At 35.9% G+C, this 27,350-nt stretch overlaps 1 long non-coding RNA gene across 1 annotated transcript in view; it reads left to right on the top strand.

Moving 5' to 3' along the window:
- Positions 1–27,350, top strand: part of LOC140700212 (uncharacterized) — a 212,893-nt gene that overhangs the window by 23,250 nt on the left and 162,293 nt on the right. The window contains exon 2 of the long non-coding RNA XR_012078537.1: positions 15,620–15,766. This is a non-coding gene — a long non-coding RNA (uncharacterized lncRNA). The remainder of the gene's footprint in view (positions 1–15,619; positions 15,767–27,350) is intronic.

The following is a 27,350-nucleotide window of genomic DNA, read 5'->3' on the forward strand; positions in this document are numbered from 1 at the left end:
TTCTATGTCTGTGAGTCTGTTTCTGTTTTATAAATAAGTTTGTCTTTTTTTTTTAGATTCCACATATAAGTGATGTCATATGGTATTTTTCTTTCTCTTTCTGGCTTACTTCACTTAGAATGACAATCTGCAGGTCCATCCATGTTGCTTCAAACAGCATTATTTTGTTATTTTTTATGGCTGAGAGTCCATTTTATAAATATACCACATCTTCTTTATCCAGTCATCTGTCAATGGATATTTAGGTTGCTTCCATGTCTTGGCTATTGTAAATAGTGCTGCTATGAACATTGAGGTGTGTGTACCTTTTTTAATTAAGATTCCCTCTGGATTTGTGTCCAGGACATTATTTAGATTGCCACAGAAGAGAGATTTATCAACTATTCAAAACTTTGTTTGATATCAAGGTATAAAAATTATAAAAATGGATGACTATTGCTTTAGCAGAAAGAATAACTTCAGACATACATTTCTTTTTTTTTAACTTTTTTAATTGATTTATAATCATTTTACAATGTTGTGTCAAATTCCAGGGTAGAGCACAATTTTTCATTTATACATGAACATGTATATATTCATTGTCACATTTTTTTCTCTGTGAGCTACCATAAGATCTTGTATATATTGCCCTGTGCTGTACAGTATAATCTTGTTTATCTATTCTACAATTTTGAAATCCCATCTATCCCTTCCCACCCTCCGCCCCCTTGGCAACCACAAGTTTGTATTCTATGTCTGTGAGTCTATTTCTGTTTTGTATTTATGCTTTGTTTGTTTTTTTGTTTTTTTTTTTTTTTAGATTCCACATATAAGTGATGTCATATGGTATTTTTCTTTCTCTTTCTGGCTTACTTCACTTAGAATGACATTCTCCAGGAGCATCTATGTTGCTGCAAATGGCGTTATGTTGTTGGTTTTTATGACTGAGTAGTATTCCATTGTATAAATATACCACATCTTCTTTATCCAGTCACCTGTTGATGGACATTTAGGCTGTTTCCTTGTCTTGGCTATTGTAAATAATGCTGCTATGAACATTGGGGTGCAGGTCAGACATACATTTCTTATACAAGTGTAATTGCACTGTGCTCCCAACCTGTGGTAAAGAAGACTTTCATGATTAGGGTAGAATTTCATGGTTAGGGTAAAACTTTTTGACATTATTTATTTTTCTTTAGAATATTGTTCAATCTCCATTTTTTTAAGAAAGAGAGTTTTTCCTCTAAACTTGTCAGTTATTTATTTGACTTTCTATTTCTACTCTTGTCAAGAACTTTGAAAAATGAAAGGCAGTAGTGATATGGCCTTGTCTAAGGAGACAGAATTAGGAGTTTGTTTCCAGTTTCTGTCACTTATCAGCCAAGTAACTTTTTGCAAATTATCTAACTTCTCTGTTCCCATTTCTTCAACAGTAAGATGGGGATTATTTTTTAAATAGGTAACATTTATAGAATACTTCATATTCAGTTAATATAGTAGGTGCTTTCTGCGTATCATTCCATTTAGTCTTCACTAGAGACTTATGGAGAAAGTGTTAGTACCATCTCCATTTATACATATGAGACACTAACAAGGTCACAATAGGATAAAATGAAATAATACTTGTACTCTTGGTGTGGAGAGTAGGCGCTCAATATGGTAATGATGATGATTATGTCAAAGATGATGACAAGTGGTGATGATGACAACAATGACAAAGATAACATTTCTGTGCATCAGCATTATGCCATCATCTTAGATAAATATGCATTTAACTATTAGAAATAAAGCATCAACAGTTTATTGCATAAATATTTATTGACACTCTTTTATGGCCAGACCCTAAAGGTATAAAACTAAGATATAATGAATGCTATTTTAAGGAGTCTCTAGATTAGTAGAAAAGGGAGAAGTATGATCCAAAGAAGAAAATATTAAGGGAAGGAATAATAAGGGGTAAAGGAAGGGAAGAAGAATACAGGGAGAAGAAAGCAGAGAGATGACAAAATGAGAATAAAAAGGAAGGCAGGGTAATCCTATAGGAAATGCAGTTGGCTTCATTTGGATTGCACAATAGGAGGCATATTCCAGCCTCTAATACATGCCATGCATCAGCGCCCAAATTCAGAAATCAGCTGCTGGGAAGACACATGTAAACACAGCAGAGCATTTTTCTTAAGGATGTGTGGTGATGCATAGCGCCTGTCAAACAGGAATCTGGTTTTATGCAAAATGACTGCTGGATCACTGGTCCTAATTCTGTGTGCCATCCATAAAAAAGGAAAAGAGAAAAAAGAAGAAGCACTGCAAAGCACTGTAGCACATGTGTGTACAATTGATATTATGAAATGACGTTAAATTATAAAATCTAGTGAGAACAAGATGGATTTTTTCTGTTCATGCTGTGACCAGTTTTTTTCAAATATGCATATCTAAAGATTATGGAAAGGATAGGAAGAGATATGGAGAGACGGAGAAGAGGGAGGGGGAAAAAGGACAGAAAAATCATAGTAGCTTCCAGCTGCTTCAGATCCTTTGGAAAGAGGTTTGGTATAAATTCTATCAAGGAAAATAGGTGCATTCAGTAGCTTTAGATACATTCTGTGCTGCTCCAGTTAATATGTCAAAATGTTCTGCTTTAAGCAAGAAGACAGAAAAGCTTTGCCATACCACAAAGGGGCATCTTAATCCCATCACTCCTTTGTCACTCTCCCAGGAAGTAGCATTATGTAAGCATCTGATTTGCATCAGGGGGCAGCCTCGATTTTGGAGAAAGCTGTTTGCAATTCAATAAGCTCCATGCACTATGTTGCCTTTTATATGATTCCTTATGGTACTGTTGATAATGATCGTAATACTTTTTTTTTCCCCAATGGAGAACACTGAGGTAATGCTGGAAAATCAAATGCTTGGTCTCTGTGTAACTTAGAGGATATATATAAAGTCTGAGAGAAATGAATCTTCATATTTTATGATCTCTGACCTGGATTAAGACAATTTGCAAAAGGGCACTAGGTCAGGTAGAAGCAAGGCTGAATTGATGGCCTTGAAATGAATTGGGACAGTTTGAAGAGTGAGGGAAGGAGAAAAATAGAAGAAGGGGGTGGGGAGGAGAGAGAGGAAAAGAGAAACAGACAGAGAAGACAAAGGAAAAATAGAAGTTGCTAGGGAGGCTGGATGATGGGGTAGAAAAGCAATTTTGAAACCCTTGAAAAGGTCAAACGTTTATATAAAATTCATCAAATGCTCTGTTCATTTCCCTAATTCATTCCTCTTAGCTTTTTGAGTGTGCTGGTTATGCCGCAGGATCTTGTAAAGCCTGAGGTTTCTTTCAGTTTCCCATTTTGAATAGTTAAATAACAACCGCCTCCTTTATTGTCCTATAAATCTTAATTCTGTTTCCATCTGAGCTGAGTTGTTAAAAGGTTAATAATTTAGAGCTGTTTCCCGCTTTGCCTGGGTTACTCCTTGACAGAAAACACTTGAAGTAAGCTACTTCTTAATGTGATGGATTGTGGCTATGGGTCACTTGGACTTACCAAGTGAGATGGCCATAGTGTTGGAAGAAACCTTCAAACACAGACAACTCTCCAGATGTGATAGAAATGAATAGAGACACTATTGATATTGGGGGAGAAAAAAGAAGGAGAAATAACAAAAACAATGGTTGTCAATGACAAGGACCTTGAGAACAGGGTCCATGCATCTTGTAGCAATCACCACAGAGTCTGGTACAGGGCAGTGCACAAAAGAGATGCTCCATGTTCATCATAATGCATCCAAAAGCATAGACTGAATGCCCTGGTGCTTGTAATGAAAACAAGAACAAAGCAAGATTTCTAATCTTCAGTTGCTTGAAGTCAAGCAGGGATGACACAAGTAAACCAGCAAAAGAAACATAAATACCTCTTACACATTATCCTCGTGTAACTTTTCTGTTCCCAATTTGTCCCAAATGGCATGCAGTATTTTGGAGATATGAAGATTATTATACGAAGTAGAGTTTCTCAACTTGACATTGACATTTGGAGCCAGATAATTTTGTGTGATGTAGGCTCTTCTCTTAGATATTGTGGGATGATGAGTAGCATCCTGGGCCTCTATGCACTGAATGCTAGTAGCACCCCATCCCCAGATGTAACAACGAAAAATATCTCCAGACATTATCAGATGTTCTCTTTGGGGACAAAATGCCCCTTGTTGAGAACTACTGCCATAGAGCATTCAGGTTCTTCTTTTTTTTTTCTCAATTACTCTTTTGATTTTTGCTGTATCAGCCTTTGTTATGTTATATATGCAGTAAAAGTGGCAAATTGGTGGACTTCTCTGAGAACCATTCTCTCCTTCTTCCATGGTATTGGGTGCACATGGCACTCCATTAGAGACTGCTTAGCCCAGTTTCCTTTGCAGATTGATGTGGACTTGTGACTAAGTTTAGTAACTAAAGTGGCGGAGCGATTAGAGTCACCTTTTAATGCATTGGCATTAAAAGAAAGATCAAATTATTTTATACTTTTCCTTTCCTTTTTACTGTGGATCCTGGACAGCAGTGATTTAGCTTCAACAGTGCAAGAAACGCAACACCCTAGAGGACCGGGAAATAAGAGGATGGAATAACTTGGTCAGTGACAGGTTTCCTGAATTACTTTGTGGAACAAATATCATCATCAGCCTCAACAATCCGCCAGGAGCTTCTTATGTATAAAGGATAAAGACTTCTACTTTATTTAAGCCACTGTGTTTTGGTGTATTTTTGTTACAGAAACTTAGCCTTTCAGATCCTAACAGATATAGAATATGTATGATTCCATGCACATGAATATTTTATATACATGCTCACACATGTATGATCAATGTGCAATATTCTGGTTTGGCAAGACATTTTACAAAGAGGGAAGTATATAAATAGGTACATGTACATATTAGAATATAAATATAAAAAGCTATAGGAACCTAGCTAATGGAGTAATTAATTCTACCAGTGTGGCTTCTGGGCCTTAAATGATGAATAAGAGTTTGTCAGAAAGATTAATGAACCAATGGAAGATTGTTCTCTGGTTTCACAACTTAAAAGGCTGTCATCCAGAAAGAACTCGTGGTAGCTCTACAGACAGCTGCAGAGATCAGCCAAGTCACGTGGATGTTCTCTTTTAGTCAGATCACTTAGCTGCACTTCCATCTCACACTGTGATGATCACCAGACTTCGGGAAGTGACAGGTGTTTTAGTGCAGACAACTGACTCACCTGAAAACCTTGTGTTTTGATTAAAAGAGTTCTAGGTTTCTTTTTGTGTGTGTGCATAGAAAGAATCTTTAGCAGAATTTGATGGTGCTTTTAATGATTCATCTTTCTAAGTGTTCTTCCTCTATTTTCTAGTGATTGTGGTTATATATCACCTAGATTGCCTTCTGCTCTGAATTAAATGCTGCCCTCTAAAACATTGCCACCCAGGAAACAAACTAGCATTTGATAATATACTAATGGAAAAGGACACAATGATTCAAATCAATTATCTTAAGCTAAACTGAACTCAAACTGTCTCATGAAAATCAATATGTATTATGTCAGCTTATTTGCATTACTGAAAAAAATTAACTATGTGAAAAAAGCAGTTGAGTTGTCCTAGCATCATTTTTTCCTAGAAATTTGTATTCTCTCATATGAGAAAAAAAAATCACATTTTGAAGATGAGTCACAATGACATCCCACTCCCAATGAATTCCAGCATTCTTTATACATTGATATGCCAGTGAAATTTCTCATAAAACCTTACCGTACTTACCTTTTACTAGATTTTTCAAATATAATTCATGTTTTTCCAGTGAGCTGTTTTCTAGACTTCTCTCATACTCGACCTTATATAATATCCTGATGAATCCTGGTATCAACTTTTCTTATTTATTATTTTTTTTGTTGTACACCACCGAGTCTCTTAAAAAAATTATAAGGAGCTTGACCCCCTCCCCGCCCCACCTTGAAAACATTTTTCTCTGTGCTTTTCTCCTGTTCGATAGTTGCAAAAGACCCTGTCTCTTCATTTAATATTTCCTTCTAACAGCAGTTCAGTGATGTTAATTCTTTGCTTTCAAGAGGCTTTGTACTTCTGTTGCATCCACATTTAACTGTTTCATGGATATTTAAATGAAGCAGTAGCATTCCAGAGAGTTTAATTGTAAAAATGTTGGCAAATTTTTCATAAAAATTTAATTTAAAAAATCTGCTAAAATATTCAGTAAGCCCTTACAATGTAATTTTGATGCTACTTACCCAAATCTAGCACAGACTTCTCAGGTTAAAGAAATAGCCCCCAGTAAAAACTCCCCTTATGTCAGACATCAGCTAGGAGTTAAGGGGTGCCAAGACCACCTACTCTTCTGGCTACCAGTTTGGGAGTTTTCATTATTCCCTCAGATTCAATAATTCACTAGAATAACTCACAGAACTTAGGAAAATACTATATATATGTGGTTTTATATATATATATATATATATATATATATATATATATATATATAAAATTACACTTTTATTACGGCAAATGGATACAAATCTGAGAGACACATAGGGTGAAGCCTGGGAGGGTCCCCAAAGTGAACCTTCCTTGTCCTCAGGACACATCACCCTCTTAACCTGTGGACGGTTGATTACCAACTAGGGAAGCTCACCTGAACACCAGAGTGCAGAGTTTTTATTGGGGTTTCATTGCATAGGCATGATTGATTATTGAATCATTGAATTCAGTCTTAAGCTCCTACCCATTCCCTGGAGATAAGAAATAAGGCTAATACCATTTGGCTCAAACCTCCAACCCTCTAATTACATGACTAATCTTTCTGATATAGGGAGCTCCTAAGTACCTACCTAAGTACCTACTATGATTCACTTTATTTGCAAAAAAACTCAGGTTGTGGGGTCTTCCAGGGCCCACCATGAGAAACAAAGATACTCTCTTCACTCGGGAAATTCCAAGGCTTTAGAAGCTCTCTCCCAGGAATGTGGGACGAAGACCAGACAAATTCTTTAGTATACAACAGCCCTTTTTGTAAATTAAACTTCAGTGTCATACATATATATCACTGAAATATTCACCAAGTGAGTTTAGTGCTTTTTACCTATCATTGTACTTTTCTGGAAGAAGAGCATAAAAGAAGTTTTTTGGGGGAAAGAACTAAGAATAGAGTATATGTGTTAGGAATAACCTTGGGCAAAATTGGGAACTACCAGTCTCCCTCCACTCATGATAGGGTTATGTCCTGATAATCCCATATATTGTTATATTGAATTAATATATTGTTAAGTTGAAAATGCATTTAATATACCTAACCTACAGATGCAGGAAAACAGGCGTGGGGCGTGAAGAGGGCTGTGTCCCAGGCTTCGGTTGAGCTCCTGAGACGTGCCCCGCCAAGTGTGGGTCCTTGGCTTCATGCAGGAAAGAATTCAAGAGCGAGCCACAGTTGAGTAAAGGTAGATTAATTCAGAGAGACACAGTGAAAGGCAAGAGAAAGGCCTCGAGCTGTGGGGGTTGGATGCTCAGATTAAAAGTAGGTACACATTCCGTAAACAGAATGTGGGCCGTCTCTGAAGAGGGAGAGAGAGGGGTGGCCTTGAGGCACCGTGTTGCCAGTTTTTATGGGCTTGGTGGCTTTATATGCTAGTAAGTGGAAGGACCAGTCTAACTATCCTGGGGAAGGGGCTGGGATTCCCAGGAAGTTGGCCATTTCCCACCCTTTGACCTTTTGTGACTAGCCTTGGGACTGCAGTGGTGCCTGTGGGTGTGTTATTCACCATGTTAATATATTACAATGGGTGTATAATGAAGGTCAAGATCTGCTAGAAGTTAAATCTCCCATCTTCTTGAGCCTCAAGGCCTACTGGGGGTTGACTCTTTCAGCATTTTGATGTTAATTGCTGTAGCATTCCTTGAATGGCTGTGCGCTGCCCTCTTCCTGTCTCACTACCAAACATCAAAGTTTAGCCTAGTCTACCTTAAGTGTGCTCTGAACACTTACATTAGCCTGCAGTTGGGCAGAACCAGCTAACACAAAGTCTATTTTATAATAAAGTGTTCAAGATACTGAAAGTGAAAACAATGGTTGTAAGCGTATAGGTTGTTCACCCCCGTGATTGTGTGTCTGACTAGGAGCCGCAGCTTGCTGCCGCTGCTCAGCAACGTGAAAGAGTATTGCACCACCATGTATGGCCAGCCTGGAAAAAGATGAGATTTCAAAGTACAACTTCTACTGAATGCGTATCATTTCTGAACCATCATAAAAGTGAAAAAAGAATCATAAAAAAAAAAAAAGTGAACCATTGTAAGTCAGGGACTGTTCGTAGTTGAGCATTAGAATATTAGAACTCGAAGGGATTTCAGACATTCTCTTCTCCTATGTTGTTTTTCTTTAGAAACAAACACACAAAGAAAAACTTCAGGAGAATTAAGTGTTTTGCCCAAGGTGGAAAAGAAGATGAACTCTCAAATGTGAATCAAGTTCAAATTTCCCAGCTCTTCCCACCATACCACAGTGTCCCTTTGGAGCCTGCAATAACTCTTCATTTCGGGCCTGTACCTATGAATCTTTCCACTCTGTCCTCTTTCGCCACCACTTGAGAGACTTCATGAGACTAAAGCTCTCTTCCATCCCTGCTGTTCTCCTCTATCTCTCCCTCTTCGTTGCTTTGCAACTCCAGTGGGCCAAAACTGAACTCCAAGTTCTCTTCCTTACACATTCTGATCTCTGAGAACTAGCAAGGACAGAAATGTGCTAATAACTCATTTATAGCTCTTCCAGGTGTCGTGATAGCTTAACTCACTTTCTTAAATTGACCTTCCCGATTGGTGTTAATGAAGGGGATTTCAGAAAGCAGGCCCTTGGCACTTCAGTGTACTCAGTTTTTTATGTCACAGAAGGCAGGATCTGAGTAAATTAAATGAAACTTTCCTTTGCAAACTGGGTCGTTAACACTAGGTGTGCTGCTTAATGTGACAGTAGAAAAATCAAAATAGCAGAAGTGCCTGCTGACTGATCCTCTTATGATATATTTCCTATTCTTCTCCCAGGATAGCCTTCTAAAATACAAATCTTACCTGAAATTCAGGGCTGAGTCTGTCAGTGCCTCTCTATAGCCTTCAGTCCCCTTAGCTTTGCGTGCAATGGCTTCCTTAATCTGGCTTGGCCTGTCTTTCAGTCTAATTTGCAGCCACTATCACATTGTATGTTGCCAGCCATATTATGCTATTCCACACCTCCTGCATGTTGTTCCCTCTGGCTGAAATTCTCTCCTGCTAATCTTCTTAGGCCTCTTTAATGCACATGGGTAACTCAGAACCTGACTCATAGCATGAGCTAAATTAAGGTTTCATAAATGAATGAATGCATGAGTGAACAATATATATCATTGTCATCCTCACCCACCTTCCTCTTTACTGGTGTTTCATGGTAAAGGTCTTTAAAATGTTAAATAATATCCACTTTAGGCTTTGGAAGAATCCATAACGTCAATAAAATTGCGTATGTATGGGTATGAAAAATCTCGCCTTCTCCTCCCATCCTTCTCTTTAAATTCCTCATTGTTCACAGGATGTTATTTTGAAATTGCATTTTACATCATGAATTTTTTTCCAAGAGAATATGTTATGATTTTTGTTTTCAAATATAAATAGTAGCATTTCAAGGCTGTGGTGAAAGGTAAATGTTAGAAATCCTCATTCTTTGCAGTGGTAAATATTTCAAAAGAACTGAAAAGAGCAGTGTCCCCAGCTGCATCCACAATTGCCATAGTCACTATTATATTTTGACAAAATACACATGGAATTTTGGCAACGTCCTTTACAAATATTACAAGATTGTTTTTTTTTTCCAACTTAAAGGCCAGTATTTTCTCCTGGCTTCAGCTGTCAGGGCATTGTCTTTTTGCCATAAACCCATTTCATAATTTACTCAGTTTCATACAGTTCACAGAATGTGTAAACAAAAGTCTTAAGTTCATAACATTGTAAATTCTCCAAAATGAAAGATAAGCATCTATTGACAAAGCTGTGGGACAGCAAGTAGGCCTCCTGTCTCTTCTAAAATTCACCATTGTTACTTAGTCCTCACTTCCACAAGGCTAGAGCTCTTTGCTTGGAATTTTATTCAAAAGAATATAAATAATGGATGAGTTCGTTGATGTGAATAAGTATCTAGCTCTTCCAAAAGTGACATCTCAAAGACAAGAGCTTATATTCAGACTGAAAATTTTTCATGATATAAAATGTTTGTACATGTGAATGGATTGATTTTTAAGATAACAGATCATAAAAATTGACATTTAATAACACAGCAGAATGTAATTATTTGTGTCTACTATTCCAGTTTTGCTTACCAGATGTTGACATCAAAAAAGATTAATGATATTTGAACTGCTTATCTTTGGATTGATATTTACACTGTTTTTGTGGGTTCACAGTAGGTACTGCCTTTTTAAAGTGTGTACGCATATGTACGTAGGTTCTCTGATTTTGTATCTCTAGCAGATCTCTGTGGTTCCTAGAATGATGTTGACAAAATTAACTTAGTGTATTATAAAACTAGCACAATGGGAAAAATAAAATAAGACATAAATGTTGCATGAAGTATCCCATGAATTAATGAGAGTTGAGAAACTGTGCTAGTTTCCCTGATCTAAGGATTTAAGAACTGTTCTGTTTTCCATAATTAATTAAGTAGAATTGTACCATTTTGTGGGGGAGGGGAAGGGAAGTGTGTTCAAAGTAGACTCAGTAGTACAATTTTGGCATGTTTTACATAATTAAAAAAATTAAAGTAAAACAGTAAAAATATTCTCTTTTAAGATTAAGATCTCAACGTTTAAAATATTATTTCTAATAGTCTTTTGGCTCAAATGTGTGTACAACTATAACAATTGAGCATTAAACATACCATGCTTATATAGAGTATTCATAGTTTTGGGAAAAGTTGCCAAAGCAAAAAGGTATGTATTTTTAGATTTATATTGTGCTTTGCATATGGCCCTTAAGGAATAATTTAGTTTTCAAGATGAGCTCAAAGTTCACTGTGAAAGGTTTTAAGTTTTGGTTAAAACCCTGACACTTGGGGCACATCTCTTTAGATGGCTGGTGAGTCATCATTTTCTCTTGAATCCTTTTTTTTTTTCTTGATAAGTCTCTCGTATTGGCATAGTCTATTTGAACAATTAAGTAATGTATCTGGTATTATCATTAAAATTGCTAAAATTCAGGTAATGTTGACCACGTACAACAACAAATTTTATTGTTACTATTATTATTTTGGTAGAGGTAATGCATTCTTTTTTTTTTTTTTAAGATTTTTTTTTTCCTTAGCAGGTCTTTTTATTTCTCTAACTCTTATTCTCTAACCTCTATCCTGACAATTCAATTGAATTAGAGGAAGGGAAGAGAATGTGTCCAAAGGATACTTGAACAATGCATTTTCCTGTTTACATTGATGCCTAAAAGTCATTTAGAACAGGCTCTAACTGGTTTGCAGGATTTGCAGTAATTTAATTCAGATACCTTGCTGACCCTAAGGGTGTACTCAAAACAGGCTATAAATGGCAATAAGCACTAAAATGAGTTCTGTGATTTAACATTGGTAGAGTGTTTTAGTAAAAAGTCTCCTCTTCCTGTGAATGTTCTGATGTAAAAAGGTTACAAACCACACTGAGATTGTAGAGGTCAATGAGGTTAGGAACATTGAGTTCTGCCACTGACTTACTGTGTGGTCTCCAGGAAAGAAAGTTAAACTTTCAGGGTTTCCACCTTTCCATGTATGGAAGAGAAATAATAACACTTAAATATTTCTCAGTGTATTGCTGTAATTATTTCTTCTGAAATGCTTTGAAGTAAGCATCAGAGAGATTCACTTTTGTTTTTCAGCTTTGATTTTATTTGTTAGTGAGGGAGAACATATTTTGCATGAGAGAAAAAAAATTCTTGATAATACAAATGGTAAAATTCTATGTATTATATTTAAGTTCATTCTACATGATTTCATTAAGATCATTAGAGAAACTGGAAAATCCCTTTCCATTTCATATGGATGCCCTCAGAGATGGTGTCCTCCCTCCCTGTAGCTACAACCACCCTGAACTAAATCTTGGGGACTACATAGTGATGAATCTTTGGGAAGTTTTCATGTTAAAGAGTTTCCTACTACTACCGAGGGTTGACAACATTATTCAATTGACTAAAATGAGTTTGTCAGTTAAGATATTTTCAAAACAAAATAACAGAAAACTCATACTGACTTCAACAGTAGAGCACATGCATTGGCTTTTTAATGGCAAAGATCAGAGGTGATAGATAGTAGTAATTGTTTTTCACTAGGTAGTGCTATAGAAAGAATTCCAAAATTGCAGTGGCTTACAGTGAAGTTTTCTTTGAGGTAGGTTACTCTGTACGAGGGTTTACTTCATCCTGGTAGGCAGGCTGAGGAAGCAACCCCTACCTAGAATATCTCATGGGATAATACAAAGAAACAGTGAAACTATATACTGGTTTCTAAAACTTCTCAAAAATCACATGTTTTTCCAACTCATAAAGCAGGTTGCATGGCAAAGGCTCATGTCAGTGGGGTGAGTAAATATAATTCTTAGAGGGATAGGCAACACATACTCTGAAATAATAATGCAACCTACCACCTAGAATACAGGTCAGACACAGTTTGATTAGGGCCCAGCTCCGTTTCTCTGAGTCACAACTGTACTTCAATACTGACTTTGACTTCAGATCATCTTTCTTCATGATAGTAAACTGATAATCATTCTAGGTCTCATATCCTGAAATCATCCATCAAAAGAAGAGAACTCTTTCCAATCATAAAAAAGGTTTGGGTTTCATTTTGATTGGGCCCACTCTGAGTCACATGCTCAACCCAGAAATCATCACTGTGGCCAGGAAAGGCAAATATTCATTGTCTGAGACCTGGGATTGAGATCAACCTGGGTGACAGACTCACATAGTACACCCTGAACCAGTAATTGGTGTTGGTCCCACCCGAACCACACAATAGCAGAGGTAGAAGACATACAAGGAGCCAATACCAGATCTGTAGATCCAAATCCATTTTGTGATTAGTCAGCTTTAATAATCACTCCTTCATGAAGTTCCATTGCCCTCCCTGCCCTTAAATTCTGTGATTTAACCCCATATATGGCTATCATAATATCCTTCAGTTTAATTTAGTTTGGAAAGAATTTCTGTTGCTTGCAATTCAAAAAGTATTTAACTTGGCAAAAAAAAAAAATACAGAACTCACAACAAATTGTTGCATAATAGAGGACTCAATAACAATTTTTAAAAATTGACCTTGATTTGAAACCAAATCCTTCATTTCCTAACTGTGGGACTTTTAACAAGTTATTAAATTTGCTAGGCATATTTCCCTATCTTTAAAAAGAGAATAATCGAGATGTAAGGCTTTTGGCAACAATTCAATGAGCTAATGTACATGTGTAAAGGTCTTGCCTACTGTAGAGTGTGACTAATTAATACGGGGTGTTTTATAAAGTGTTATAAAATTTAGAGATGGTGGAGATCATTGCTTGAGGGATTAGACAATCTTTGTGGGGAATGTGGCATTTTAGCTTGATTTTAAAATCTAGAATCTACATGGGAAATCTCTAGAAGATAATAGGCAAGCATCCAAGGCCTCCTGGCTTGCAGAAGTGAGGACACACAGGACGTCCTCAGAAAATGGAAAATTGGCATGTTAGTTCTATAAAAGTTCTCATTCACAACTCCCTCCATACTTCATCTCACTTTCCATCTCCAAGCCTGAAACAGTGCTTTTGCCCATTTCAGCCAGGTTACTTACACCTACAAGCAGGTCAACTCCAGCTGCCTCCTCTGTGGTATTTCTTCAGTCAGTGTATTCACACTTTTCATGCATGGTTGCTTACTCAGACAGGGCATTTTCAATACTTTCATCCATACTTTCATGCTGTTATCCATCTTACTTTTATGTTAATATTTCATAATTTCTAACATACTCTGGGTATGAATAAAAAATATATACCTTTATTTAAAATGTGCATAATTATACCTTCTGCTGACTTGAGGGGTGAAAAAAACTTTCCAAATGGAATTAATTTTATTCCAAAATGGGCAATTAATAATGTATATTATGTATATTACATAGAGTATTTCTCATTTAGAGAATGACACAAAATTCATTTTTTTCTAATTAAATTGTGCTTTGTTCAAAAATGTGTGTACATTATTTATTACTGGACCCAAATTCAGGAATGAAAATAATTAAATACTCTCAGTACTACAGAACTAGTTTTGGTTTTCTTTCCCAGATTCTGTCCTTTTATACTTAACACGAGCTGGAAACATTAGGAAACTAACTAATTCTATAGGTCACTTCATCATCAAAATATCAAATTCAGTGCTTACAAAATCCCCACTATAGAACATGTCACAGTTACCTCTTCTCAGAGTCTCCTTTTTTCTGACCTTTATAATACACTTTTCATTCTTCTGTTTGATAACCTATTTCTCATGGTTTGCTGGTGATCTGAAAGGCTTTGCATAGTGAATGAAATATGTTGAACCTCTAATGAGAAAAATTGGGTCACAAGTTTTGAAAATAGGCATGGTGATGACACATAAAAATGAGCTAAGGAAAAATAGAAGCAAAACAAACAAAGGAAGGAAGTAAATTTCTTTGATTAAAAACATTGCATTTGACATTCTTAAATTGGATTTTTTTTGTTGCCATTCTTGGTGTGTTTGCATGTTTGTTTGCTTACTGGCATTTTTTAACCACCATTAAGCTTTGTTTTGTTACCATTGCTGCATCAGCCAGTGGAGAACAAAGAGAATTTCTGGTTCAATTCTGGTAAAACTCTTACAATTAAGAGGAGAACTTTGAAAGGCAGTCCCCAGAGAGTGGGATATATTTAAGTCCTGTCTTTACATAGGTTAATACTCCAGGCATTCCTGTATCCTGATAAAACATCCCTGGAGTTTTTTATGCCAGGAAATACTCACCTTTTGTCCTCCCAGTATGACAGTTTTGAATAAAAATCAAAGATTTTTATCAGACCATTTACTTCCACCTATACTATACCAATCTGATATAAAAAGAATGCTCAGAGATCATTTAAATCCAAATAAACAAGTTTAGGCCACCTGCCCAGTCTTGGAAAGTTCTGTTTTGCATCACGAAGACCTCAAGGTTAATTGGTTTTCATCTCAGTTCAGATCCCATCACTCAGAACCACGAAGAACAAAATATCAAAATGAATTAATATAATGGAAAATTTTATTACTGGGCATTCTGAATGATCTTTGACAATATAAAGAAGTAGAAGACCTCCTGATATATATGGCATTTTATTTGTTAAGCTTAAAACTAGAATGGGAGAGGGAGACAAAAGTTTTGGTTCCCAAATACAAATTTCAGACCAGAAAAATAGATGAGAAAATAAGTAATCATATGCAATAAGAAGTTAATTTATGTTAGTATTTAACAAACAAAGTAATTAAAAGATCTACAGGAAGTTCTCAATGATACGTATGGACTTACAAGGAAAATAATTTTTAGCAATCCTTTAAAATGACAAAAAGAATTCAAAGATCTATGTATGAAATGTTTTTTCTTGTCTTAGAGGCCTCTGTTTCTCCACGGAACCTTGCCATTGTTGATGGCGCGCCACTCTGTGAATGGCTGAGAGCACACAGAACCTTCCCTGCCAGCCAGTCTTTCCTCTCACCCCAGCCAGAGCTCCTAGGAATTCCTTTGACGACTAAATGAGGTAACAGATAAACAGTTGCTTCGTGAATAATCATGCATTAGGCAAATGTCACTTGTTTTGCCTCCTGGTAGGTCACTGCTAGGTATTCTCTGAAAAGCAACATTAAATAAATTCTGTTTATATCATGATTTTGCGTCTAGATAGCCTTTGTGATGATTGCTATTTATATATGTATATACACACACAGCCTTTTAGTGGAAATTTCAGTTTTATCAGCAAATTTCCCCTTAAGGACGTGATTATTTTAGTTGTCAATTCCTTGGATTAATTGATTGATTGATTGATTTTTTTTAATTGAAGTGGCCAGTTTTGCAAGTGGTGCCCCAGGTGGAGATATACCATGGTTTTGAATACAGGAAAAAGTAAACGCTTTGGTTGGTTTCTGGGGAAATTGTTGCTGATGCCTATTGTTGAATTGTTAGCAGTACTGAGTGCTCATTTCATTGGGGAACTTCCCATAATGGAGACCTGTCCACTCGGTTTTGTGAGGTGTTGCTTAAAAGAATCATTTCATGGGCATCCTATGGTGCATTTTTTCCTTTTCAACTGGTTACCTTTTATCCTGGGGCTCATCCAAGCACTTTTCTACCCAGTCACAGTAACACGGTGCTTCTCCCTCCCCCTCCCCTTGCCCTCCATCCCCAACCTGGATCTGCAAACTGGGAAATTCAATTTAGAGAAGTTGAGATGTGAAATATAATTGATCTCAGCATATTTCCAGTAGAACCCAGCTCTTAACTATTTTATATCTGTTTGAATCAATGCCGTGGAAAACCAAGGTTATACAGTTTTTTGTACGTCTATTTTCTTCACATTATAGCATCAAGGAATTAAGCTTTATGCATTTTAAATTGCATTGTTTTAAAAATAATTTTAACCATCTAATTCTTCTAAAATATTTTATAGTAAAGACACCATATATTGAAGACTTACTATGAGCTAGGAACAGTGTTAAATGTTCTAATTTAACCCTACAAAAACCATAGAGGTAACTATTATTAACTACATTTTATTATTGAGGAAGTAGGTTAGAAATGATCTTAAGTTTCTTACCCAGGTACACAAAACTAGTAAAAGAGATACAACAAAAAGAGATAGAACAAAAAATTGAATCAATTGCCTGAATACTTACCAGTTACAAATTAGCATGACTCTCAGTACAGTTTTCAAAATCAGTTTATCTAAAATGGTGTTTTTAAAATATTTTAGCAGTGAAATATTCTTTTTAAAAATAATTCTAATGCAAAGGAGATTGAATTTTATTATGTAATATTTATCTGTTTTTTTATTTTTGACAATAATAATTCACAGACATTGTAAACATTCAAACGGCACAGAAATGCACAATGTGAAAAGAAGTGAAAATTCTGTTTGACAGACACAAAACTTTCAGGCAGTAATTTAGGTGACTGCCTAAGTCAGATCAGCCTTGGCATTCAATTTGTCTTTGTAATTTACTGGATTGTTTAGGAAATAGAACATCTTGACTCTTACCAACAGGAGGGTATGACCTTGTATTCTTATATTTGTGTGTGTGTGTGTGTGTGTACAGGCACACACAGATACGAGTTACAGGGAAAAAAAAAAGCACAGAGCCATAACCATCTTAATTAAGGACACATGTTTGCAAGTTCAAATATAGTCCCAGAGATGGTAAGAAAGATTTTAGGTTAAGGCCTGCAGGAAAATGAATTAACCTGGCAGCAGAAGCCAAATATACTGGTGGTCTAAAATGTGTTAAAATTTAGTATGTAACACATTTGAATGTCTTAACAATTTTTATGTTAAAATATTAAATTGGAGTCGAATGTCAATAAACCTTTTAAGACAACTTTAAGAACTAAGGTTCCATAGAAAACAGTTTGAAAATCACCCCTCAAGACATCCCATCCACTACTAACCCCCTTTATTTAAGAACGGTAATCCTTTCGAACCTCTGTCTAACCTGTAGATCTTCACATCAGATAGTTGTCAAGCATCAGGAAAGTTAAATACTCAAAAATACACTCACACATGTGCACCCACACATACACACAGACATGTCTCTTAACAATCTGTAGCAAAAACATACCCTAAAGTATATCTAGTCGACATATATCAAATATATTTTGATACTGGAGTTGTAGAGAAATAAGGGAAATTCCTAAGCGAATGGTTCCTGATGGTCCATGCTAAAGTTAAGAATATCATTTGGGACAGACAGTTTGTATGAAACAAAGACTATGGTTAAAGTTGGGAGTGAAAAGCACTTAAAACTTGGGGTGAAGTTAAGGTTCATGTTTAATGTTATAATCCTTGGTTATGGTACCCAAGGATGTCAGTCTTTAATTTTTTCCATGAATATATTTTCTTAGTGAAAGAGAATGCTCAATTAGGGAATATTATCTTCAACAGTCATCCGTCTACAAATTAGTTATTTTAACGGAGGTCCTGTCTTGAAAATCATAAACTTAGATTCAGTGACAAGCAGATTTTCCTGTAAGTTTATTTGTTTCTTTGTTTTATTTCTCCTATGGCTTGAATTCATAACTATGACTACGCCCTTGAACCGAGCTTCCAAGTCATTTTGCTGTTTGATTAAGTAAGATCTGGCTAAGAAGCTACATTTGAGCAGATGATAGTAGAAGTATGCTAATATGTAAGAGGGAGAGCAGTTTCTTCACATTTTTTAATTTGGCCTTACAGCAGTTGAGGGATTTAATTATCTCCTTTTGAATCTTGTTGTGTTTTTTCTTGTTAGACTGAATTCAGCTTTTATTATTTATTTCTGTGACTGCACAAGACGAACTGAAAAACTGAAAAACACCAGGCACATCAGGAACTAATTTAACTTGGGTCCCAGTTAAGAATGAAGGAAGGTCTTGGTTCTGTGCCCCATTCCACTCCCACTTTGTTGAATTTGCTTCAGCAAAGCGAGGGGTAGCATTTTGTGTTGCTTTTGTACTATTTAATATACCATCTAAAACAGTACTTTCAAATGGTGGTTTTCAGTATGGGTCCTCTGGCTCACTGGAGTTCCATAAAAGTCCTCCACAGCAATCTGCATAACAGTACCAAATACAAGTAACAAAGGGAAAAAGACGTAAAAATCAGGACTTGCGCTACAGAAAAAGTAACATTAGGAAATAAAGCATTTTAAAATATCATAATGGGGCTTTTATTTTTTTCCTTTTTTTTTTTTTTTTAGCATTATCAAGTAAGCTGTGTAGGAGGTCTGAGGAATCTTTACTGTTTAAATGTAGCCAGTAAAATAAAAGATTTGGGGTGAGTGCTATTAGTTTTATTTATACAGCTGATTTCACATGTCAGAGGTTTATCAACTTGGAAAGGGGAAATACAGATCCACAATCACTTACGTAAAATTTTTGAAGTCAGATGTGTCTCAGAATTGAGAATTTCTTAGATTTTAACAAGGTAATAGCAAGACATATGATATATATCATGTAACATCACTAAGAGTGTCTGGATTAGTGCCCAGTAATTAAAACATGTTAATACCCATACAGAAAAATGTATGAATATTCCCATTAAATAGAATAAAGATCATAAATAACCTTATTTCCATTATTTCAGGGCAAGTCTTGCCAATAAATCTGTTTTCGATGTTTTCTGCATTTCAGAATTGTAGTTAAGGGATTATCGACCTCTGTTACCTAATAGCTCTCCCAGATGGTGCACCAGTTCACATTCCCACCAACATTTATAGATGATTTCTTGGCAGGTCTTAGTCATCCTTGAATTAATGTCCAGCAGGGTGTCTAACTCATAGTGAGTATTAATTTTTAATTGAATTATTTAAGCAAAACACCACCATCAAGAAGATGAACCAAAATAATAACCTCTGGGGAATATTCAGTGAGCAGTCACTTAAAAATGAATTGAAAAACAAAAACATGAGTTTTTCTCACACGCTATACGTAAGTTGGTTTTGGTTTGTGTATAAGGCTAAATTAAACAAGATCTGCATTTCCCAAGGACCCCCAAATATTTAAATGACCAAGCTCTGTGCAGTTATAGGTCAATCACGTAGTCCAATTTGGGAGTTTAAAGGGCTCAAAGTAAAATATGTTAGAGGTATTTCTCATACCTTTAGAGTGACCATGCTGGGAGTTTCTTGACAATTCAGGATACAGGATTCTTCTAGCACAGAGCTTTGCAAAGTTTCACTATAAATATAAACCTCATCAGCTGACATCTAATTCTTTTTTGTTCCCCCTAAAGAACACTATGGCTTTTTTTCCCTATTCCATATCATCATTAAACAATAGCAATCCTTCCTGATTAGCCTTTGAAGGTATTTGTCCAAACAGTGTCAGATCTGAGCTATACCAAAAGTTATCGTAATTATATAATGCAATTCCACCAAGAAGAAGTAATGCCTGGAACACATCTTTCTTGGTCTAACTCAAAACAGATTAGGCATCTACAGTGTTTACTATTTACGTGTGAAAACAATTATCCTGCCCTGCTCTTTGAATGGCTCCGGAGAGATGGCTCCTCTCCTTTGTCCTGGGCTACCAGTGCTCTCCAAACCCTTTAGCTGCCAGGCATATTCCTTTAGAAAGTGAATATTCCAGAAATGCATTTATCATCAGCTCTGGTTCTCGAGAATGCTTCATGAGTTTCCTCTGAACATTAGGGCTCTTATATTTCAGGAATTATAAATATTTAGGAGAGAAAATGTTAATTCAGAGATTTACATTTTTCTGTTTGCCTTCTGCTGATTTCCTTCCAGGCCATCTCTCACCCTACTGTAGTAATGTGTCTAAGCTATTCAGCTGTTTGATCACTTTAGTCCTTTTCTTAGAAACCGCCTTTTGTTCCCTTTTACCATCAGTGTTAAAAAAAAAAATTGTTATTTTGTTTGTTTTTTACTGTTATTCTGAATCCACTTCTCTGGCTCCATGTCCCTTCCTTCCCCACCTACTCCAGGTATATCTATGTTTCAACTTCAGTAAACTCCATGCTGTTCTAAAAACACCAAAACCTTGATCTTATACCTTTGTACATACTTGTCTTTTTGTCTGTGATACACTCCACTCCTTCTCAAGCAAACTCATACTTATATCCCAGGAAGCAGTTTAAACATCAGCCGAGGGAAACTTCCTGACAATTTCTTTGTGCTCTTCTAACATTTTTTATATCCTCCTATTGTGGCACTTCTTGGTCAATGTCATTTTAAGTATTCTGTGATATTTCTACCTTTTCTTAACTTTTTGTGTCTTTTCTAGAACATCTCATATAGTCAAGTATATTTTTGGTGCTTTGTAAATCTACCTTGATTGAATACATATGAATGAATGTTTCATGGATGCATTAACAAATTTCTTTTGGGGGGTGTTCAGTTTATGACGTATTACTTAATAAGAAAACGCCACTCTAATAATATAAAACTCCATGAAGTTTTTAACTGAAAAAATAAATATATTTTTTTCATTTTAAACACAACGTATGCTATGATGAAGCAGAACATCATGCACTGTCTATAAAAATAACATCATCTGTCTTCATGGGAAGATTTGCAGATCTTTCTCAATAATCACGTTTCTAAAAATCCCTTGACACGTGATAAAGAGTGGTGATGAAGGATGATCCAAGTTCTAGGAAATGTCAACAATTAAGGATTATGAGGATACCAAATATGTGTGCTAAATTGACTTTCTTCAGTATTTGACACAATTCTTAGAGCATGTGATGCCTTAAAACCCAGCTTCAAAGAAGCCACCCAGTCCCTGTTTTCAAAGCAGGGCTGAGCCTGGTTTCTTTGTGGTGCACTCCTCCTGGAGCCAAGGACTTTGCTCTAGGCTATTTCCTGCTCTCAGGAGAGCAGAATGCAGGGCTTCCCTCAGCTACCATCCCTCCCTGACCAGTTCACTGCTCTCTGCCACTATCAGCAAGCAAAGCCCAAGGGACCCAGGACCTGAAAACAAACCATTTATTTGGTTGCATTTCCTCACAGAGTGATAAGCAGTATTCACTCTAACTTAAGAGCGAAATAGGACATCACAAATGAAACACATGATGGTTAGTCCAAAACTACTCCTAATTTGTATTTGGAGTAATTGATTTGTCTTCCTTCCAATGGTGACCATACCATTTTAATTTTCTTAAGTGGAACTAGGAACCTTATAGTCTTCTACTGAAATTGATGTCACCTAGCATGAAATCATCTATTAAATCTTCCCCTTTTGGTGGGAAAAGAGGGCGCACTTAGCATATCTCCATTTCTCTACTCATTAATCCTACATGTTTTTTGCAGCTGTGAAAGAAAAGGAATTTTTGTACTTTTTTTTTTTACTTGTGGTCTTATTTTAAATAATCTGATAGGATTTATAGAAAAAATACAGGAAATTTTAGGTCTCCCAGATGTTATTGATAAAAAGGAATTAGTACCTGGCTGTTATGCTTAGCTATTAGGAATTAGGGTTGAAATATTCTAAAGTTTTGCAATTTTTACATAAAAATGGGTTTTGCTGGATATTCAGGGAACTTTCTCAATCTAAAGATTCAAATTCTTTACTATCTCTGGAATATTGACTTATTATTGCCTTATTTGCCTATTATGACACCAGTACTACACTGTCTTGATTACTTTATAATAAGTCCAGAAATCCAATAATATTATTCCTCCAACCTTGCCCTTTTTCAACTTTTTCTTGACTATTCTAGGTCCTTTGCATTTCCATATGAATTTTAAAATCAGTTTGCCGAGAGGGGAGGATATAGCTCGAGTGGTAGAGTGCTTACTTAGCATCCACAAGGTCCTGGGTTCAATTCGTAGTACCTCCTCTAAAAAAGTAAGTAAATAAGTAAACTTACTTACCTCCCCCAACAAAAAAATAAAAAATAAATATATAAAGTCACTTAGCCAATTTCTATAGAAAATCCCTGCTGGGATTTTGATGGGGATTGTATTGAATCTATAGATCTGTTTGGGAAGAACTGACATCTTAACAGTAATGAACCTTCCAGTCCCAATCTTAACAATACTGAGTTTTGGAAGAGAAAGAATATAAACTCCTGTGTTTTTATCTAATCTCTTTGCTGGAAGCTTTGTTTATAATCTTTAATGTGTTTTTCTCTCAATCAGTTTTCCCCTTCTAATTTCTAACGTAGAAAGTTTTAACTGTTGCGAAAATAAACAATACCCAATTCACTTAACACAGTTATCTTTTCTAACTAGCTATCTATTTTCTTTCACAACTAAACCAGTGGAGCCAAATTGCTGTTAATACATTTTCATCACTTGTATCTCTGAGACTAGTTTGGCCTAGAACTTTATATCACTAGTCAGTAGTGTTCCTATTGTGATCAAAAACTAACATTCTTTCTCTTGGTCCTTTTCTTTTTGATCTTTTGGCGTATTTCATCAATGCCTTTCCCCTCTGTAAACCTCCCTTCCCCCACTGAATCCTAGGGACTGTGTATTTCTGGTTCTGACCCCCAGCTCTTTGACGATACTTTACACTGGCTGCTAGAGCTAGACAGTATTATTTTCTAAAATGGATTCCAGAAAGCACTAGCTCCTCCAGATATTAATTGGCAAAAAAAGAGAAAAATATGTATCATTAAATACAGTCACCCCTCTGTATTCACACATTCCACAATTGCAGATTCAGCCAACCACAGACAGAAAAGCAAAATTTGAATTTGCCACCTGTAGGTAACTATTTACATAGCATTTACCTTGTGTTAGGTATTATGAGTAACCTAGAAGTAACTGAAAGCATATGGGAGGATATGTGTTGGTTATATGCAAATACTATGTCACTTTGTCATTTTTATATAAGGGACTTGAGCATCTACAGATTTTGGTATCATCAGGGTGGAAACAATCCCCCATAGATATCAAGGGACAACTGTAAGTTTAGGCAACACAAACTCAAGGTTCTTCACTTAAGAGCCTTTCATATGCAAATGTGCATCATAGATCACTTGGAAGAAGTTACAGCATATGATAGTAACCAAACCTGCAAGCCTGGTGATATAAACTCTGAGCAAATAATAAGGCATTAAAAATTGCCGTGCCTAGCAGGGGGACCTAAGTTGTTCAGGTATCTTTTCATTACTTCATTTCCTCATCTGTTTTATTTGTGTACAATTTTTCCAGTCTCATCTTTGAAATTCAGCATCAATTTTGGTATTATGATTTTTCATCTTTATTCAACTATTCATCATTATAATAGTTATAATAATTCTAAAATTTCAGCATAATATTCCTTAACGTGAGAGAGATCTTTCTCTTAGTGGTGAACGGAATTACTTTTAGTTTAACATATATTTTCAAAATAATTGTGAGAGGGAGGACAGGGGTGGATATGGTGTTAAGAAAGCAAAACTGTCTGGGAGGAGAGCATAACTCTGAATTACAGAAATACTCCAATCTTCCATTCTGTGGTCGGAAGGAAAAACTGGATCTCAATATACCAATTATGGGTTTGGCTAGTATGTTTAAGATGACTAGAAGTACTCTGCATCAGGATACAGAACACTGTGGTCAGACTAGGAGGTAGATGTGTACTTAAAAATGTTTCAACATTGGACTAAACCAAGCTTCCTCATACCTAAAAGAAGAATGACTTCAAACTCTAGTGAAAGCATTAGTCTCCAGTTGATGTGACAGAATGGCCTAATCAATAATAAATTGGAATGAATGTAGGGGCTGTTCTGCCATCTTTGATCAATATGGTATCTGTCATCTTTCTGGAGCTCTGCCAAAAGTGATGCTCCCTGACTCCCAGGGGAAAAGTTGGCAGGAAGTACCAAGGTCTGTCCACATTTATGAAGCCAAGAGCTCAGACTATACCATTTGGAATTTAAGAACCAAGGCAGGGAAAAAAGGAAACAGGCATTCATTAATTTAAAAAAAAATTTATGTGTAAAGAAAAAACACAAGAGCATTCATGCTTCATAAATGAAGAGAGACAGGGGTTTATATTTTTAGTTCATTTTACATATGATTTATTTGGACAAACTTTCTATACTGATTTTTAACTTGGATTTTCCAGTTCACATGTTTAACTTGCAAAATAAATATGCTTTCAATTTAGTTTTAATATGGAAGTCATGAGTATTTGATCAATATTCAATGAATATTAAAAACATATTTATCTAGAATCAAAAGTATGAGGTACCACAAAGAAGGAAGTATAGTTTTTTGCCATTAATCATTTAAAGATATTTGATAGTTGTGTTCCCTGCTGTGTCTTTTGGAGCAATGAAATCTTTTCTACTTTTTCTTCATTTTTAAGAATAATGAATGGACTAGCATTCAGCCTGTTCAGCTGTCATTGCATAGAATCTTACAGCAGGAAATGTTGACTAATGTGTTGTTTTATTTCAGAAAATGAAACATCTTTCTTATTAAAATCCTTATTTACCATAGTTTTGATAAGAGGGATGGGAGATATGTGTTTGATAAGTGCTGGGAGAATGATTTTCATTGGAAAGGTGACCATACATCCAAGTCTTCCAAAGAATATTTTAAGTTAAGCAATTTATGGCAAAAGAATTAGCCTCTTAAAGCATGTGTAGTCGATTTTATGGCAACTTAGATAGCCTATAATACCCAGCTATTCAATTAAAGTTAATCTTGCTGGTGTGAAGGTTTTTGGTAAACGTGATTAACTCTACAATCAGTTGACTTTAAAGATTATCTTTGATAATGTGGGTGGGATTGATCCAATCAGTTGGAAATCTCTAAAAAAAAACCTTGAGATTTCACTGAGAAAGAAGAAATTCCACCTGTGACTTCAGCTTCAGCTCCTGCCCTAGAGTTTCCAGCCTGCCATACAGGTTTTGGACTTGCCTAGCTGGCCAATCGCATAAGACAAGTCCTTGTAATAAATTCTATAGATTATATAGGAATATATACATAAATATATATATACACACATATATTCATACTAACATATGTGTGTGTATATGTATCCCACTTGTTCTGTTCCTTTGGTGGAGCCATGATTGATACAGAGCACACACTATGCACTGTCCAGCTCTTTCCCAAAGACACTTTTCTCGGTCATCCTAAAGTCTGAGCCCTCTCTTTCCTACCATTATGTAGCACAGCATCATGCCTATTTTCTTTATAAAATTTTTAACAATCTGTACATTTTTTAATTTAAATTTTTTTTAGTGTCTTTACACTAAAAGAAAAATTTTTGAGATTGGGCACACTAAGTCTCTCCTCCAATGATGTATCCTTTAGCCTGAACACAGTGCCTGGCTCATAGTAGGTGCTCAGTTTGTTGGATAAATGAAAATAACTTAATTATCAGATTTAATCTTCATAAATATTCTGTAATATGAGATCTATTATTCCCATTTTACAAACCTCAGAGAAATTAAGTGATTTACCTCAAGTCACACGACTAGTAAGTGAGGGATCTGAGATTTAAATCCAAATTGTTCTATTTCCAAATCCATTCTATTTCCTTTACATAACATTGATTTAGCTTTTTATTAAACTTAACATCTACAGTGTATCAGGCCCTCACTAAACACTGTGAAGAACACAAGAAGGAATTACACACAGTGTGATCAGATACACACTTACCTCTATTACTTAGCCATGTGCACACCTGCAGATGAATGGTATTGGTGGTACTCCTGCCTGAGAGAGTGGGAAGAGGCCTTAGAGCTGAGGAAGCCATTCAGGCAGGCCTTGAGTGGTGAGGTTGGAATTGTGAAAAAGATCAGTTTAAACACAAGAGGTAACATTAGCAAAGATACAAGCAGTTGCAGGTTATGAATTAGGAATGATGACATTTCAACTCACTATTTAGAGTGGGAGGTATGTGGGTGGTTGGGGATAGATAGGAAACCATGTATGAAATGGACTTGAAGTCTGGACATAATCCTATATGCAGTTATGGCAACCATGCTAGGTCATGCTTTGTGTGTTTGTTTCATTTTTAAAGTGTAAACTTTTTGAAGGTAGATACATTAATAATTATGGAGTGGAAGGAATCTCTCACTGGGCTCTTTTAGTATGTTACTCCAGTCCCCTAAGAAACAAATTACCAAGATATGATTAAATTTGCAAGGAATTTATTAGGGAACACAACTGTATGAAAAAAAAATGGAGTGGGAGCTAGAAGAGACTATAAGATTTGTCTGAAGATGATGCTAATCTGATCCCTACTGAGAAGCAGCCTTAACTGTCCCACAATATGAGGAATCTTCAGCAAGGTCATCAGGAGTCCTTGAATGAAAGTCAACTATCCTAGGAATTCCTTGTCTACAAGAAGGGACTCCCTTTGTCTCCCTACAGTGCTCAGTAATTGGCCTTTGGGAGGTGTGGCACAGCTTTTGGGCCCTAAGTCAGTGCTGCTGCCTGTAGCTGGAAGTCTGTGAGTCACAGTCTTTAGTTATGTACGTCAGCCAACCTGTGCCCTACAGAATTAAAGATTTCTTTTTTGTCCTAATTAGGATTTTAGACTATAGTCTCCCTGAACATTATTACTTACATTAGGGAGAGGTGGGTGATCCTTCGGTGCAATTATTTTTCAACCAAATTAAAATAAATTTATTTCATAACTAGACACAAAGTCCTCTAAATGTGAACAGTTGAGGTTAAGTTTCC

The sequence above is a fragment of the Vicugna pacos genome, chromosome 12 (genome assembly GCF_048564905.1).
Source record: "Vicugna pacos chromosome 12, VicPac4, whole genome shotgun sequence".
In the NCBI taxonomy this organism is placed as follows: domain Eukaryota; kingdom Metazoa; phylum Chordata; class Mammalia; order Artiodactyla; family Camelidae; genus Vicugna; species Vicugna pacos.